We start from the raw sequence: 16,523 nt of genomic DNA, 5'->3' as shown, positions 1-16,523 counted from the left end.
TATGTAATTAATTTCCATCGTTTCCTTGATCGATTAATTTTTTGTTGTAATGAAGAAGCATGACAAGTTTTCAATATTATAGTCGTTAATTTGACTACCAAGTGTTTACAGCAGTACTGGTAAACGCACAAGCAGAGACGATTGGTTCGTGAGTTGCCATTTTGTCCGTCTATTTATGAGTAATTCTACTTAAATAACATATTATTAGTGAATTTTTGTGATATTCTATTCAGTTGTCATAATTGTTTAAATGTGTGGATGTGAAACAGTTCGATAATAGTGTACGATCAAGTGTTTGGTTTCATGTTTGGGGTTAGTACCGGTTACCGCGAGTAAACCGGTACATGTCGAATAGATAAGTTCGCGTCAACTACGAAAGATGTCACTACTAAAAAATCTGGAACAACTTCCGGTCTTTAGAAGGAAACGGTAAGTGTTATTTGTATTTTTATATTTGTCTCTAATTTATCTTTGGACATGATACTACGCGTCGACAGTAAATGAATCTCATTTCTCCAAGAATTATGTATATCAGATAAATGTATTGCGCGACCTATCCATGTTCTTACAAAGTATATAGTTACCCAGGTAGTAAGATATACGACATTGTACTTGTGAAAACAAGCAATTAATGTATCAGAGAGAGAGAGAGAGAGAGAGAGAGAGAGAGTGTGAGAGGGCGGGCGAGAATGAAGGGGGCGAGCGGTAAGAACAGCTAAGTACGAAAATTTAAATATTATATCAATTATTTCATATATTGCAAAAATATTGTGACCATTGCAATTCAATAAAAGTATTCGTAAAGATAGTTACAATTTTATACTTGAATGATAAATGAATTGGTTTGGTAGAGGAAATAAGTATCGCGAATAATTTGCAATGTCATGTTAATAACAATATCAATATTACAGTAAAGCAAAATAAAAGGAAAGAAACAAGAATGAGAACAGATTGTCGTCGAATAGTTGAATTTACCACTACGATTTAAGAATAAATTCGTATTGGAAGTTAGGTTTCTAAATCTGTTTGTTCTAAGATTTGATCTAGCTTTAAAGGTTCTGTCATTAAGGAAGGTTCCCGTCATTAGTGAAACGTATTTGTTCATTAAAGTCATAAAGTTCGTAAATTTGTTTGTTAATATACAGTTAACAGGATAAATTCAAAATCGAGGGACTATCGACAATAAATCAGAATGACGTGGAATTTAGCTCGGTTTGGATCTGCATCTAATTCAGCTGGTGTTTTTCTTTGAATGGAAGCAACGCGGTGAAAAGTAGAAGGGCACCGATAGCCGAATCGTGGGAGGGTTCGAACATGGGGTGTATCCTAGCAACTTACCGAACCGCTAGAGGGTAGTCGTTCAGTGACGTAGCTACAGATTTCCTACCTGCTGTATCGACTATTTTATAGATATTCTGTAATTGTTCTTCTTCATTTCCTCGATGTATAGAATTGACCATCTATTCGTTGGCAACGTTAACCTTTCGTTTACCGTTATCTTTTATTACCGCAACAAACTTGTGCCATAAAATGTACTAATATAATACACAGAACAACGAAGGGAAGCGGAGGGAGCTTTAATTTGCTTTCAAGCGTGTATGTGTATGCGCATGCGTACACAGTGCACACTTGTGTACATTCATTAGTATTATATGAAATGATTTGTGAAGAGAAGGTTTAAGGTAAAGTTGTAAATGGATTTCACAGAGAAGAAGGAAATTTATTAGGGGACAAGGGTATATGGAATGTTGGAAAAAGGCAAATAGGACAAAATGTGCCAAGTACGGATGAACAACCATTTCATCCTATGTAGTCGTATGACGAACCAGGTAGTTTATGTCTCTACTCTCTGCAGATTCGACGAGGTAATTTGTCCTAAAGCAAGAATTATGGAGCAATTTGTCAATTGATTTATTGAGTAAGGACGTGTAAAAATTTCCATAACTTAGAGTAATTATGCCGTAAGTGTAACAAACTAAAAAAACCAGAAAAATACGCGAAGAATAAGAAAGGAAGGATAGGTAGATATTTACCTATAATTTCGCACACGAAAGAAAAAACGTTAAGTGGGTTTCGGTGATTTGTATAGAGCAATTAGTATTTACAAAGCGGATAGACGAGGTAGAAACTAAACTTCGAACCTAGGGGGAATTTAACTGGTGTAACGGCAATGAAACTACGAAATCGGTGTGTGAAGTAGATGGAAGATACGAGCACAAAGGACACGCGAGGGAGTGAGAAAGATGAGTGAAAGAGAACCGTGCGCGCGAGGGGGTTGACAAGACCACATGCTGCGAATACTCTTCTCGCGTAGTACTGTCCCCTATCTTTTTCTCCCCTAGTTCTCCCCTCTCTTTCTTCTATGCTTCATACTCCACGCTCCCTTTTCCTTTACATTCCCCTTGCCTATTACCTTTCGTTCGCGCGTCCTTTCTCCCATCCACTTCTCCGCACACGCATCCACTGTCAGTCCTGTCCGATCTGCTCTCCGACGTTTCAACCAGGCTTCTGCTTCTACTTCTGCTTCTGCAACGCCCCACTCACGCTAAACTTGCATCGAATCTCTTCTACACCAAGCAAATTGCAATTTCAAGTCCTATCATGTTTATACACGATTTTAAGTATTTGTTGTAAAGATAAATAATTCATATTAATTTGGATATTAACAAAATTAACCGTAATTCAATTAGCGAATGCGTTATATTTGAAGCAGTTGATCTCGATATTTTTTATCATGCTAAAATAGATTTCGAGAAACGCAAGATTCAACGTTTTTTATAGTTTAATGATTGTAGAAAATACTGAAAAGGGACTGGAGAACGAGACAGATGGAAAAGGTTATTAAATGAATGTTGAAGTTGGAACAAGATAGCGATGACACTACGCTCCTAGTTAATGTTGTAGAAAGTAAAAAAAAAAAGAAACGTACGACAGTAAGATAAGCGTAGCTTTGGTAATGGTTCAACGAAACCCGGACGCGGTGTAACCAAATCAATGCAACGTCGATTTGAGTCGAATCGAATCGAGTTTACGAGAGACTAAATTTTTCGAATGGAAACGATCGCATCGAGAAATTCTACATTATAGCATCCGCGAGGATCGACAACGCCACGCCCATCCGGATATCGATTCGTTGACAACGTTGCTTTTCGCTCGTGGCTCGGACATACCAAACTTGGGACAGTGAACATTGTCGTCCTTTCTAATTCCCCTCTTTTCATTTTTTTCCTATTTTACTTCAAACCGTTGTCCTTGTGTCGTAAAGATTTCTCGCGAATCGATTGCAGAAAAAGACGAGAATAGTAAGGAGAAAAAACTGGAAAAAAATATCGAGCTAAGATCTACATTGGGAATCCTCTGAGAAAATTTGCCTTACTTCAAGCAAACTTCGATGTTCGAAAAAAAAAAATTGTTTTTCAGAAGTGCATTTCATAAGTCATCATCGACCACTCTTGCGATGTTGATATTGGTTTCGCTTATCGAAAGTAGCAATGTCACTGTGTTTCAAACGTCTCTTCTCTATCGAATACAAATATGTAACAACGGAATAAATCCTATTTTACGAAGTAACATAATTTCGTTCGATTTACGATGATTTCTTCGTTTCGTTGTGTAGCATTCAATCATTGACACTTTTACGAAGGACTAACTGTTGAGAGGTTAGATACGAAAGAGGGGGAAGAGAAAGGGGAAAGGAAGGAATTGAATACAATTGCTTGGAAGCTTAATGAAAACTTTTATCTAAAAAGATATTGTCATTTGTTATTATTATTCTGATACTTTGTTTCTTCTGAGAAAAATTAATCTGTAAATGCTGTAAGCAAGGATATATATATACATATATATACCTGCAATGAACAGGATCAGTATATCGTAAAAAAGAGGCATTAAGATTTACCCCATAGCTCGTTTTTACCTTTTTTATTATTGCTTCAAACTCAGTAAGTAATTATACGTAGATATATTATTTACCGTGATATAGTGAAAGAATCATCGATCGTTTTGAGAGTTTGAACAAATTATGTTGTAAATTTTTGTATTTGTAATAATGCTCGGAAATATCGTGACATTTTAATAACACTATGCATAATAAAATCGAAATACGAACAAGTAGTAGTTTTCTTTTTTCTTCCTTTTTAATCGATCAAATCGAATTACAATTAGATGTCTGTAACTGTCACGTAAATGATTTAAGACTCGAAATGTTTCAAACATGGGTATAATGAGATTGAAAGAATAGCAAAAAGAAGAATAAAGTAAGGGTGGGTTTTCGTGAACAGCATAATTACTCATAGAAGAATAATATTACGAAATGAATTTTGGTGGTAGATTTGTCTGGTAGCTTGAAAAGGTCAAGTTCCTTTAAAGCTATCATTAATGGAACTGCTACGTTCGTTTACTCTTAGCCACGATCCACGTCGTACGGTTCATTATGGGAACTAAGAATCGTCGACGAGAAAGAGATGGTACTCGAGAAGAACCAACCGAATGAGCGAACTTGAGTATGCACTATGCACGTGTGTGTGGATATATAGAAGGGGGGAGCAGAAAAAGTAAAGTGACGTGGTGTCGATGCTGAGTGGGGAAGTTCTGACGAGGAGAGACAATAGGGAAGAAAGAAGAGCAATGGAGCAATGGAGAGAAACAAAATGTTCTGTACCAGCTATGGATGGGATCTTGAAGAACATATATTACGAAACTGTCAAGGATCAAAGTCAATGCATATACAAGTTGATTCGATCGGTTTATCGCATACGTTATACAAAGTATCGTATAAATATCAACAATGAAGATGCACTTAAAAAAAAAGTAAAAGAAAATAGTATAATTGTTCTATGAAATTTACGATAATAATAAAATCTTTTGTAAAACCATTTTTTGGAAGAATGTAATGGCTGCATCGAACAAGTTTGATTCGACTTATCTGAAGTTGAATTTTCTTATCGAGTAATATGTATGAAAGGCTCATGTAAGAAAATACGTTGAGATTACATATAAAAGGAGTACTAAGAAGGGAGAAAGACAGGGAGAGAGAGATTTTTGTTTCGATGTACATATATATGTATGTACACTGCTAACAATCAGGGCTGCTTTTGACGAGGAAAACCAGGAGAAGATGGTGAGGAGAAGGAATAGGAGGTAAAGGAGGAGGAGAAGGAAGAGTAGGAGGAGGGTATCTAGCTCCTTCGGGCTCCTTCGTGTTCCTTCGTACTTCTCCACGCTCCTTCGGCTTCTTTTCTTCTTTCCGGGTTTTGCCACGCTCACCGTGACACCACACGGCCTTCGGTAGAAGACGACGGAGGACGCCTGTGCAGAACCCTCGCCCTGCTTCTAACGGTTGGCCAGCACCGGAAATCAACGACCAGGCGCCCCTTTCCTTATTTTTCATTTTCTTTTTCTTTTCTGTTGCTTTAGTTTTCTTCCTTTTTTTTCTCGCCGCATATTCACATCTGCTTGTATGCAGTTAAAACCCTCGATGCATCTTCGAACAAGAAAAAACTATCTACATTTCTTAAGGTAACTTTTTGTTTCAAGCACTCAGAGCGTGTTACTTTTGATTAAGAAAAAGAAGAAAATTACGTACTTAGTAATGAATAAAATGACAATATACATATTAAAATACAATATGAATTGATAAAAATCAAACGGTACAACGTAATATTTATCGATGCAATATTAATCGGAAATTAGCAAGCCTATATATATAAACATGAAAGATATCCTGCAGATCGATACAACTTTTACCGCAAATAACGCTCGTAAAGTATAAAACGAAGTGAAATTTTTTAATCTGTTAGAAATTATTTGTATGGTGAGATAATGAAAAAAAGCATTGGTTCCTCGTTCGTAAGGGAAGAGAAGGGCAACTGAAGCGATAGATACGGTCCTATCCGAAGTTTGTCGAATAGAGTCGAGGATAGCCGATCTTGGTGGAGGCCCGTAGCCATGTGTTGCGGTCTGCCGTGAGTGCTTTCTGACAAGGGAGGTGCGGTGTCTGCGTTTTTTCTTTACTGATCGCAGGCCAGAAAACCGGGATTTTTCGAGTAAACAGAAGAGGTACGTGCAATTACAGTATGTTGGGATATTATCGATAAGATTGGAAAGTGCTCAAGTGGAGGAAAAACTGGATATTTGGAAAAGAAAGTGTGTATATTTCTCGCGCGGCGTCGGCCGAACGAAACGACGACGACGAAGAAGGAGCTCTGCTTCGTCTCTCAATGTATACACGAGTCTACGGTCGGTATGTGTGTTTGTTTGTGAGAGTGCGCGATCGAAACGAATAGCACCGATCCGGAGCAGTTGAAGACCGGTAGACGTTCACGTACGCAGCCACTGAGAAACACGGAGGCATTGAGTGGAAACGAAGAAAGAGAGAGTGCGCATGATAATCGTATCCTCGATAGCTGCCAGATAAAGACGCACAGGGTGCTGCGTGCAACTTCTCTCTTTTACACGTACACGTATATATACAGGCACACGTATACTAAACACAAGAACGTGCGCGACCGCGCGCATACACACGCATATATACACGTATACAAAAACGTACGACACGCACGCAAACTTATGCACGTATTATATTCTTTCATTCTCGCTCTCATGGATGCTCTGTTCTTTTCCTTCCTTTCCCTTTTTCATCCTGATGTTTCTATCTTTCTCGATAACTCCATCTCTATGTCTGTTCTTGCGTGTGTAGCAGGGTGAGCACGCGAGCAAACGACAAACGAACGAATGCGCACGGGCATGTTCGTTCTGTGTTGGTATTAACATCCCGTTCGTTGTGTTTTGTGTATTCTGTTTGTAGCGAATGTCGCCCAGACATATCCTAACCATCGCAAGTATGGCTGGTTGATCGAACACGACGATGCCAGTTTTGTAATTTTTAGCTACACGGTATCTTTTTGTCTGTCCAGAAGTGAAAGAAGAGGAGGAGAAGGCAGTTATCGAATCTATTGGGGCCTGCGAATGTTGGTCGCGTAAAGGGGACTCGCGTACGATGTACGCGTCCTCGGACTTCGGGAAAGTGCTACGTATGTTCGTTCCTTCGTCGTGTGTACGTGTTTATCGTGTGTGACGAAAAGTAGTGCACTATCGCTATGTGTTAGCTTCTTAGATTGCTATGTGTTAAAGAGGATCTTAATAGAAGAATATAGTAACATCAGTGGAAAAAGAGAAAGAAAATAGAAAAGGAGATGCAAGGTGAAACAAGTGAGCGAGAGTGAAGGTGGACGGGGCACACGCATCGGTTAGTTAACGCTACTACCGAAAAAGAAGAGGAACGCGCGTAGCGTCGCATGGATAATCGAGCCTGTACACTGTACACTGTACACGATGCAAAGTGCGTACTACAGAGAGTATCTATGTGTCTGTGCGAGCGTGCGCGAACGCGACCGCCTGTGTATTTAAACGTATCGAGATCTGGTTGAGTGATTCGTCCCTAGTGTGTTCGCGTTTATGCGTGGGAACGAGGTCGCGAGGTGAATTTTCTACGCGCCACGAGACACTCGACAATACTGGAAAATTAATCATCTTTCTTCAAATTGGATTACCTATTGGGATACACCACTTTCGATGAATTCGTATGAACGATAACACGAGACAACATCGATGAAACAAAAGAAAAGAAAGAATGGATTTTTGAAACGATCAACGCGAATTTGTCCAGTCTTCGATACAAGCGCACGATGGTAAGAAGCTTGTAAAAGTATTTCCATCGATTTATACAACGTTGTATTTTTTATTCGTACGTCGTGTACACATTTTTATCGGGCGCGTATGTATTCACCACTTGCTGATGCGTGATGTGTCGCATTGTGTCGTATCGCTTCGTCTCGTCTCGTCTTGTCTCGTCTCGTCCCGTGTCGTTCCGTTTCGTCCCGTTTCGTCTCATCGCATCTCGTCTTGTTTCGTCTCGCCTCGTCTCATGTCGTATGGTATAGTGGCGTGGCATAGCGCGTGTGCGTACTCGCGTGTATACTTACTTTCGAGTGTGTGCAACTTGCGTGGAGTTGTTGCAAGCCAGAGCAAAGCCGGTACGCGACGTATACATACATACATACATACATACATACATATACTTACATACATGCGTGTTACACGCACGTACGCACGTTCTTCAATTTCGAATCGCAGCAGTAGCATTTCTTTAGGTCTTCTTCAGAATCGGTATCGTATTGAATTGGATTCATGGCTTATTTGTACACGCATGATGTACATTCTGACTACTTTCGATCGTTTTCGGCGTTTTTGATATGGTTAGGTGTAAAGTAATGTTTCGCGCAATACTATTATCACAAAGCACACGGTGTCATGCAACGATGCGACACGGTGGCTTACGATCGATTACGATCATAATGGATGCGGCCTCGTCTTTGCGTCTTTAATTCGAGAGTTTACTAGGTCGTCTTTACAAGTGGCTCAATTGGTTTTCGAAATTTCACACTCATTTTACAAATCCATTTTCTATTTAAACACAATTTAATTAACAGAAGATCCTATGTTTCAACGGATCCTATCCCCTGTATATCAATGTAAAAAATGAAATCTGATCTCAAAATTCGCATATAAAATACAAAGAAAGAGAATAAATTTGTCTTTGATCAACTTTTCGTTACGAAGGACATAGATAAATAAACGGAAGCAAACAAAAAGTTTCTATATTCCGTAAATAGATGTCCTATTGTATCTTTCTAACAAACTTTCGAATAAACACTGTTAGGTCTGTGATTATTTTCTTTTGGCTGAGTAATTTAGGTATTAGTGTAAGCTGCTTGATACGTAAACACAAGTTAAAAGATAAACAATGACCTTGTTTTGTTTTACGTAATAATACGACGAATTTAACGTATATCTTTGTTGCGATATCAAAAACTTAGACATTCATTTTATGAAAGCGAGACGAGTTTATTCGAAACGATAGTTTTTGTTAAGATTGATCGTTGAGATGGATCGATACGATAACGTACCGTCATAGCGATGTTTTTCATACAAATACCGATCACGGTTCATCCAAGAGCTATCTGTCCCCCATTACACACCGTTTCACTGTTTTATTTTTCGAAGAGTCGTTGAGCTAGCGATTAGAAAGGATGTCGTTGAATTCTACCGCGTGCCACTATATTCTATCTTCTATGATTGTATATGTGCAATATAATACTATATAAAGTATAATTAATCGGTGATCTTTAATGGATAAGTTGCCGTAGCAATTACATACTTCCATTTATCTCGTAACGGCTCTCGCTAACGGGTTCTTGCTAATGGCAACAGTGAGGTTTTCGAGTAAAACGACGTATGTAATTGCAATTCGTTCATTTGACCATCATGTGACAGTATAGAGGGGACAAAGGGAAGAAAAATACTGGGAGTTGAAAAGATTCTTGCAAAGACTACATAATTAGCAATTATCGTCGATAGACATCGTTGTTACAAACCTCGAAGCGTTGCTAATGAGCGAGTTAAATCATCGTTATGAAATAAAAAAATCAATGCTCGCAATCGTCCACGTGTCACTCGTGTTTTCACGGTTCATTCAATGCGTTTAATTACTCGCTTTAGTTTATTTTTAACTTGTTTATCCGATGCATTTTTTATGACAACCTGCTCGTCAGTCGCATTTGCTTACTGGGGAATACAATATAGGTACATTTCTGAAACAAGGAGGTAGTGCATTTTATATTTGAATTTATAAATGGTTTTTAGAGTATGCATATTCTATTCGATAAGTTCGGAATGTTCTCCGATTAGCTATTATACGTAACACTGTGCTTTGCACCATTTAATTTTCTTTCTGTTTTTTCTATTTAATTACAACTACCGAATTTACAACAACATCGTGTCATCTGATATTTCGCTGGATATTTTCGTCATTCGATCTAGATTTATAATTTTCGCAGATAACGATAAAGACACTCTCCCTCTTTAGAAATAACAAAATATCGCGTTGCTTATAAACGATCGAGAAACAATGACAAGTATAAAGTTCATTTTAATTAGCGAGAAGTATGGTACATTGGTATAATCTTCGGTATTGATTAAATGGCTGACCTTAGACGACGGGTCATCAAACGGCTGTCGTGTTCTTAAAGATAACCTTTGTTTGAAAAAAAATCACTTTTTCTTAATATCGATATGTTATTGCTAATTAAAGCGGTAAAAAGCGAAGTAGAATCGACGCTAAAGGCGGCCATAAGCAAACTTTTGATCAAAACTGTACTGGATGAACTACAGAACGACATCTGATATAGTATTGTCCCGATGTACAAATCATTCGATCGTTTAAACGCAACGGTATATTAAGAAGTTTACATTATGGGACAAGGTACATGTATTCTCACGTGTTTTCTTTTAGTTGATGCCTTTTTCATAAACTAAAAAGGCGTAATTGTACGAAGAAACGCGTGGGGTAAAGCGAATTACGGGCAATACTTTCCCAGGGTAGAATGTCGGGTCTACGGGCAAGCACAAAATGGCTGCCAGCAGGAACGATCGACCGTGCGTGCGTGCGAGCAAGCGAGTTAGGAGATGTTGTTTCTTCTCCTTTGCCCCCCTTTCCCATCCTCCGTTTCTTCCTACCTTTATATGTGTATACATATACAAAACGTGTGCGCTCGCACACACACACAGGCGCGCGCGCGCACACATAGGGCTTGCATCTCTTCTCGTTTATGCTCGTTTACTACTACTCGTACATATCATCTCCTTGTTTTTCCCTTTAACCATATAATATCTTTTTTCGTTCACAAGATATAGTACCATCCCCTGCGCTTCTTCTTTACCTTTGCTCTTTAGCTCTTTCTGGTATCTCCTTAGCTTCCCGATCGGGCTGTCCTTTCCTCTCATACGAATAACACGATAGCGCACATAGAAACGTGATTTTCTTGTTTGTGCAGTTTTACAGTCGAAGCTATTGGAACGGTATCGCGTTGTATACATTTCGTTCGATTCTTATGCGCAATAATTATGTACATACTTCGTCAGGTTGCCGTGTCGGATACGTCGAATAGATAAGAATTTGTCATCGGTGCTATTTTCAGTATTGTTTTGAAAGACGGTATATCGACGATACGGTCGTAGTCTCTTAGTTTTCCCCATTCTTGTTTTTTTTGTTCTACAAAATAGAGATTTACGATTAAATGAATAATAACACGATAAAACAGAATAGATTGGAGTAAAACGGAAGGGTTGCAGGAAAGATTGATTGGAAAGATGGAAATAAAGGGAAATGGCAATATGTATCGTGAAACGGAAGTTGAGTCGCATAGTATGGCACGTGCATGTGTATGTCGATGGCAATGAAACTCGTATGGATATGTTAACGATGCCAGCACAGGGCTGCTTGTGGCTCTTACAACGTTCCACGATGACCACATATGTACTAATTACGAAGCGTAACCAGCCAAGTTACAGTATTCACGTCATGTATGTATATTAGCTACATGTATATTACATATAGGGATCACATATATCTCAGTTTTTTGGCAGTAGCGTATTTGTGTTTTCTATCGCGCTCGTGTCCTTCAAAGCTTTTTAACATTTATTTTACTTATTAATATGACAAGTCGATTCCTAATGCGCTTATAGTTTGTGAAGTTTTTTTCGTTCAATTTGTTCCAAGAAAGTTAAGTTTTGGAGCATAATATTTTATATCTATATTTTATTGTATTTATTTACTTCGTATATGTACGGAAATGAATCCCCAGTAATGTACCGTAATAGTCAGTGTAAAGTATATAAAGAACGCCAGTTCAACAACAAGAAGTAGAAAGAAAAAGTAAGAAACAGCAGATGTAAAAGACATAAGAAGATAAGAGATGATGAGAAAAAAGGATGGAAGGAGAGACGTGTTCTGCAGGCATTACCTGCAAGATTCTGTAAATGCGAGATTTGGATGTATTGATAAAATCATAGAAAATGTCCAAAGCGTTGCCACATATGTTCGCGACATTGCATATACGGTTAACTGGATACAAGATGAAGAAATTTGAGCAATATCTATATGAAAGAAATGGTTGCGTTGATCATAGTGGTCTTATAGGTGCGTACAAGTTGATTAGTTTCAGGAGGATAACAGATGGTTCCATTAATAAGTCTAAAGAGGAAGAGACGGTCTGAAGCAACTCTCACGAGTCACTTCAACTTTAGCTCATTATGTGCTTTATTACTCATACAGAAAATCTAAGAAAACTATGTTGAACGCATTAAATATAAGCTGCTGTTTGTGTTTAGCGCGGCGTGGCGACCAAATGACCGCAGAAAAACAAATTATTTTGAAAATAACTGTTCTGCCTTGTCAGCTCGTTGTCGCGCGTAACGCGAAACAAATTGTGAAAACGTTAAAATTTCAATATTGTTGGTACGATAAAGGTGCAGGTATTCGCTGGTTCTTTTCTTTTCTTTTTTTTTTTTTTTTTGCAGGAAAACATAGATACTGTAAATATGGCCAAACAGGACTAATCAACTAAGTGCTAACAGCGATCGTTTGAACGTACAGCGAAAGTTGCGCAGTTGTTAAATCAAACGGTTTGGTTTTTGTGGACGATCGAAAGAATAATTTCTTTTACCGTCTGCCCCAAATAACGCAAATTACCATCACGAACATCGATTAGCTCGTATCTCTTTTACGAATATTATTTTTATGGGTTTCGACTATTGCGACGACGTTTCGTTATCGGAGTGCTTAGAATATACGCAGATACGCGAACGGTATACAAATATTACACGGAACGATTTTATTTATTGATGTAGACGAGAGGAAGTAATTGCTACGACGAAACGATCAAGGACAGCGAGGAATAACATTAACGCTTCGTATATAATGAATCAGTGGTTATAATCAAATAAGATAATTTCTAGAAAACATATTCTGGTCTTTCCGTCGCGTTGATTAATAAATACGCGTATCGGTATATCTCGTTGGTTATTTTATATGAAAGAAACGAGATTACTCTCGACAATCTTCTAGCTTATTGGCATATAAAAACAAGACTGTATTAAAAGAGGTACATCGTGCAAATCGCATTTGATAAAAGCTTTTTACTTTAAACGATTACGATCAAAATTTCGGGACACGTTGTAAAAGTTTTTGTTATCATTGACTGCTGGCAAATTATTTTGTGTGAACTTGGTGATAGAAAATAAGTAATAAATTAAGAATCTTTCTCGAGAGGTAGAACGATCAAAGAACGATCGATTTAGCTTAATCGTCGATTGTAGCATATCTTTAGCGACGTGCAAGGAGAACGGAAAAGGAAAGAGGGAAGCAGAAAGCGATAAAAGATTGGCGTTTTTCCAAAGGATCCACCAGCAACGGTGCGGTATGGTCGATGATATTGGCGAGTTTTTGGAAACGAGCAAGTGACTGGTAGAGCGAAGCGATGGTAGCGTGATTCTTCGTCTTTGTCGTTTCTTCTTTATCTGTCTCTCTCGGTGCATTTCGTCTTACCTCGGCTCGCCCTGATTCACTGTAGCGTGGCAGACTTTCGGGCTAAAACGTCACGTAGTCATCAGCCCTTCTCCTCGTGCAGTTCTTCGCCTGTTTCATAGCTGTTTGCTTTCCTTGACTCGATAAACGTCAAACGCGTACGAGTCATATAGATTCCGTTGTCGAACTATTTTTCAGGCAATGCTATTGGACATTGGTACTAATATTTATTAGCCATAAATATTGCCTCTCCGCCCATGTGTAACAACGTTCATACTATACTTTTCTTTCAACTAACCCTTTTGTAGTTTTCGAACAAACTCGGACAACGAAGCGTTTAAAAATTGATACTAATCAAGGAAAGCCGTTTGTCTCGAATGTCCACAAGATTGACATTGGGAGTCATCATTTTCCTTTACCGAGAAAATCTAGCTCTTCAAATATTAGATCTAGAGAGACGATATGGGACACACGTAATAAGTGCATCCTACAGAAACGTCAAACCGCTTTGTTCTACGTCATTGTTCTATGCCGTGTCTTCATTTTTCTTTTTTTTTTTCTTTCCTTTTTCTCCCTGCTTGCCCGTCTATCTTTTCGCACTTTTTCGTTCTTCGTTATTCGTAACGATGGTTAGTTGTGAAATTGACCTTGCAAGACGGAAAATATAAAAGAAAATACACGTTTCGAATATATCGTCATTATCGATTTAATTCATTTTACTCGACGCTGTGTTTGTTTATAAACTCGAAACTCGATAGTCCTACATCTGTAAAAAGAGTTTGATCAATATGTTGTAATAGATCAAGGTCTAATTTCGTGTTTGGTTACTTTTAGAATGTTTCACAAGACAAACATATTTTGTAGAAATCACATTTCTCATCATTGACAAATCACATACTTATGTAGTGGTTAACGTATAATGTCGCGGAACTGGTTTATTACGCAAGCGCAGTGATCTCTCTCTTTCAAAGTTCCCTTCTAACCGATTACAAGATGCCACTCAGGCGTGTTTGTCTCGCTCATTGTATATTCAAGTATACTGGGTGCTGCTGCTGTTGTTGCTATTGTTGTTACGGTCATCGACTCGCTCCGTCGTAAAAAGATCGTCACGACCTTGTGTTTCCAAAATTTACACGGACGAACGAACACAGGAGCACTGGTTGCTGGTAGTATCGTTGCATAATTAAGAGTAGAGGAAAGAAACGTATTTACAATCTCTTTGACTTTTAATCTGCATTTTCAATGTCCAAGGATACAAAAAAGTAAATCACTTCTGTACGTATATCGCGACGTTTCTAGGAAATTATATGTACAGAAGAGCGTCCACCTCATCGATTTCAATGATCTTCAGATATGTTGTTAGTGGGATTTACTTTCGTTCGGCTTTACTTTCCGAGATATTCATAAAAATATCTTTTGCTATTTTTTATCTGAGCGTGGATCAGGCCTGAATTAGCTTTATACACGAATACGATGATATTATACGTGCATAGCTAAGCTAAGATGAATTCCTTTCTTATCTCCCTGTAGTTACAGATTGAAGCGCGAGACGCATGAACGCATCGTGGTACGAATACATCTATAATATTATTATGCATGTCCGTGCGTACAACTAATCCAAATCTAATCCACGGCGTGATAAAAAACGGCACAAACATTTTTACAAATACGTGGCAAACTAAAGCCGAGCGGCGGTTATAAGCATAGAAAAATGTAATTCAGAATGTTGATCTTATTGACATATTTGAAAATCACCGTAATCGGTAAGGTAGGCTTTCTTCTATATATAATTAAAAGTAGCCTGAAAGATGTTAAAGGCGCAGGAAAACGTAGAAGCGATGAATAGTGGGAAGGAAAAAGGAAGACGAGAAACCGGAGAATAAGCGTAAATATAGAATGCACGATAAGTATAGAAAATTCGATAAAATCGATCGGTCGACCAAGTATGACAGAAAACCTAATAGTAGTAATAATTTGTGACAAGTTATTGGAATAGTGGTATTATTGGATAGCTGCGGCGGCATTAGCGGTGGTGGTGGCAACGGCAGCGGTGGAGGTGGTGGTAGCGGCGGTGGCAATGGTGGTAGCGATGCCTGTAGTGGCGTGCATAGAGGTGTACGATTGGGAAGGGGAAGCAGTCGATTCAGTGAGAGGCAGACGGTCAGAGCCGATGCAGTCAAAGGATACGTCGACGACGATGATCGTTCGACCGAAGTTGCCGTTGCCGTTGCTCTACTCGTCGAAGAATCGAATAGGAAAGTTATTAGGCGGTTTCGTGGCAAGTCGAAGTACGAAGAGAAAGGGATCCGGTGGAAATGGCTGTTGTCGTTGCCATTCCGACTACCAATCTCGTCGTCGGATGGTTTCCTTCGAACTGGAGACAGACGGGCCTGGTAGTAGTATTTACTTATCGTTTCGCCAAAGAGTGTTGTGACAAACGTATCATCTATCGACTATAATTACGAATGGTGGTAGCAATGCCGTTAGCATTTTTTAGAGACGGGGATAACAGTTTCGAAGGCTTTGTACAATTCGATTTACCCGTACGTTATGGTACATGGTTTAGACGACAGCAGATTTAAGAAACGTGACGATCAGCTAACAAAACGATACGCGCGACGAGCAATTTAATAGATCGCCGTGCGCTGTCGTAATTGATCGCTCCAATTTGCTGCCAACGACCGTCGCGTTTCATATCGCGTTTTATGCCTTTACCTGGTAGATATCGCGAATCGTTATCTCGAATCGCGTAGCTTTATCGCGGAAACTTACCAGCGGATCATTGACCGACCAGATCAATGGAGTTGAACGAATTTCGCGACTTGATATTCGTTAGAACGAACATCTTAAAACGAGCAAATTAGCAGAAAAAGAGGAACGACATCGTTAAGGGATGATTTCATGCGACGAAACAATACGACGAATACACGAACGAAGATTTCTCATTCGCGAGATTACACGGTTCTTCGACTCGAGGTACGAGGAAACGTTCGTTGAAATCGTAACTAAACGAGTTCGTACGCTTTTTACGAGAAAGCGACACGCGCACGAGAATTCCATCGACTATGTTGCTCGTACTTGGTGAGAACCAGCCCGCGAT

The 16,523-nt window shown here is 38.9% G+C and overlaps 1 protein-coding gene across 13 annotated transcripts in view; it reads left to right on the top strand.

Annotated features, from left to right (window-relative positions):
- The first annotated feature begins 119 nt into the window (after window positions 1-119).
- The window catches only part of LOC100648629 (zinc finger protein 608), a 32,388-nt gene continuing 15,984 nt past the window's right edge, over window positions 120-16,523 (top strand). Inside the window, exons 1-2 of one of the 13 annotated variants that reach the window (XM_048406231.1) lie at window positions 120-429; window positions 6,915-7,688. The gene's annotated coding sequence lies outside the window, so the exon portion shown is untranslated. The other 12 variants (XM_048406238.1, XM_048406228.1, XM_048406230.1 and 9 more) reach the window with 12 other exon arrangements.

Source organism: Bombus terrestris, chromosome 5 (assembly GCF_910591885.1).
Source record: "Bombus terrestris chromosome 5, iyBomTerr1.2, whole genome shotgun sequence".
NCBI classification, from domain to species: Eukaryota; Metazoa; Arthropoda; class Insecta; order Hymenoptera; family Apidae; genus Bombus; species Bombus terrestris.
The sequence above is the reverse complement of the archived record's forward strand: the minus strand, read 5'-3'. Positions and strand labels throughout refer to the sequence as shown.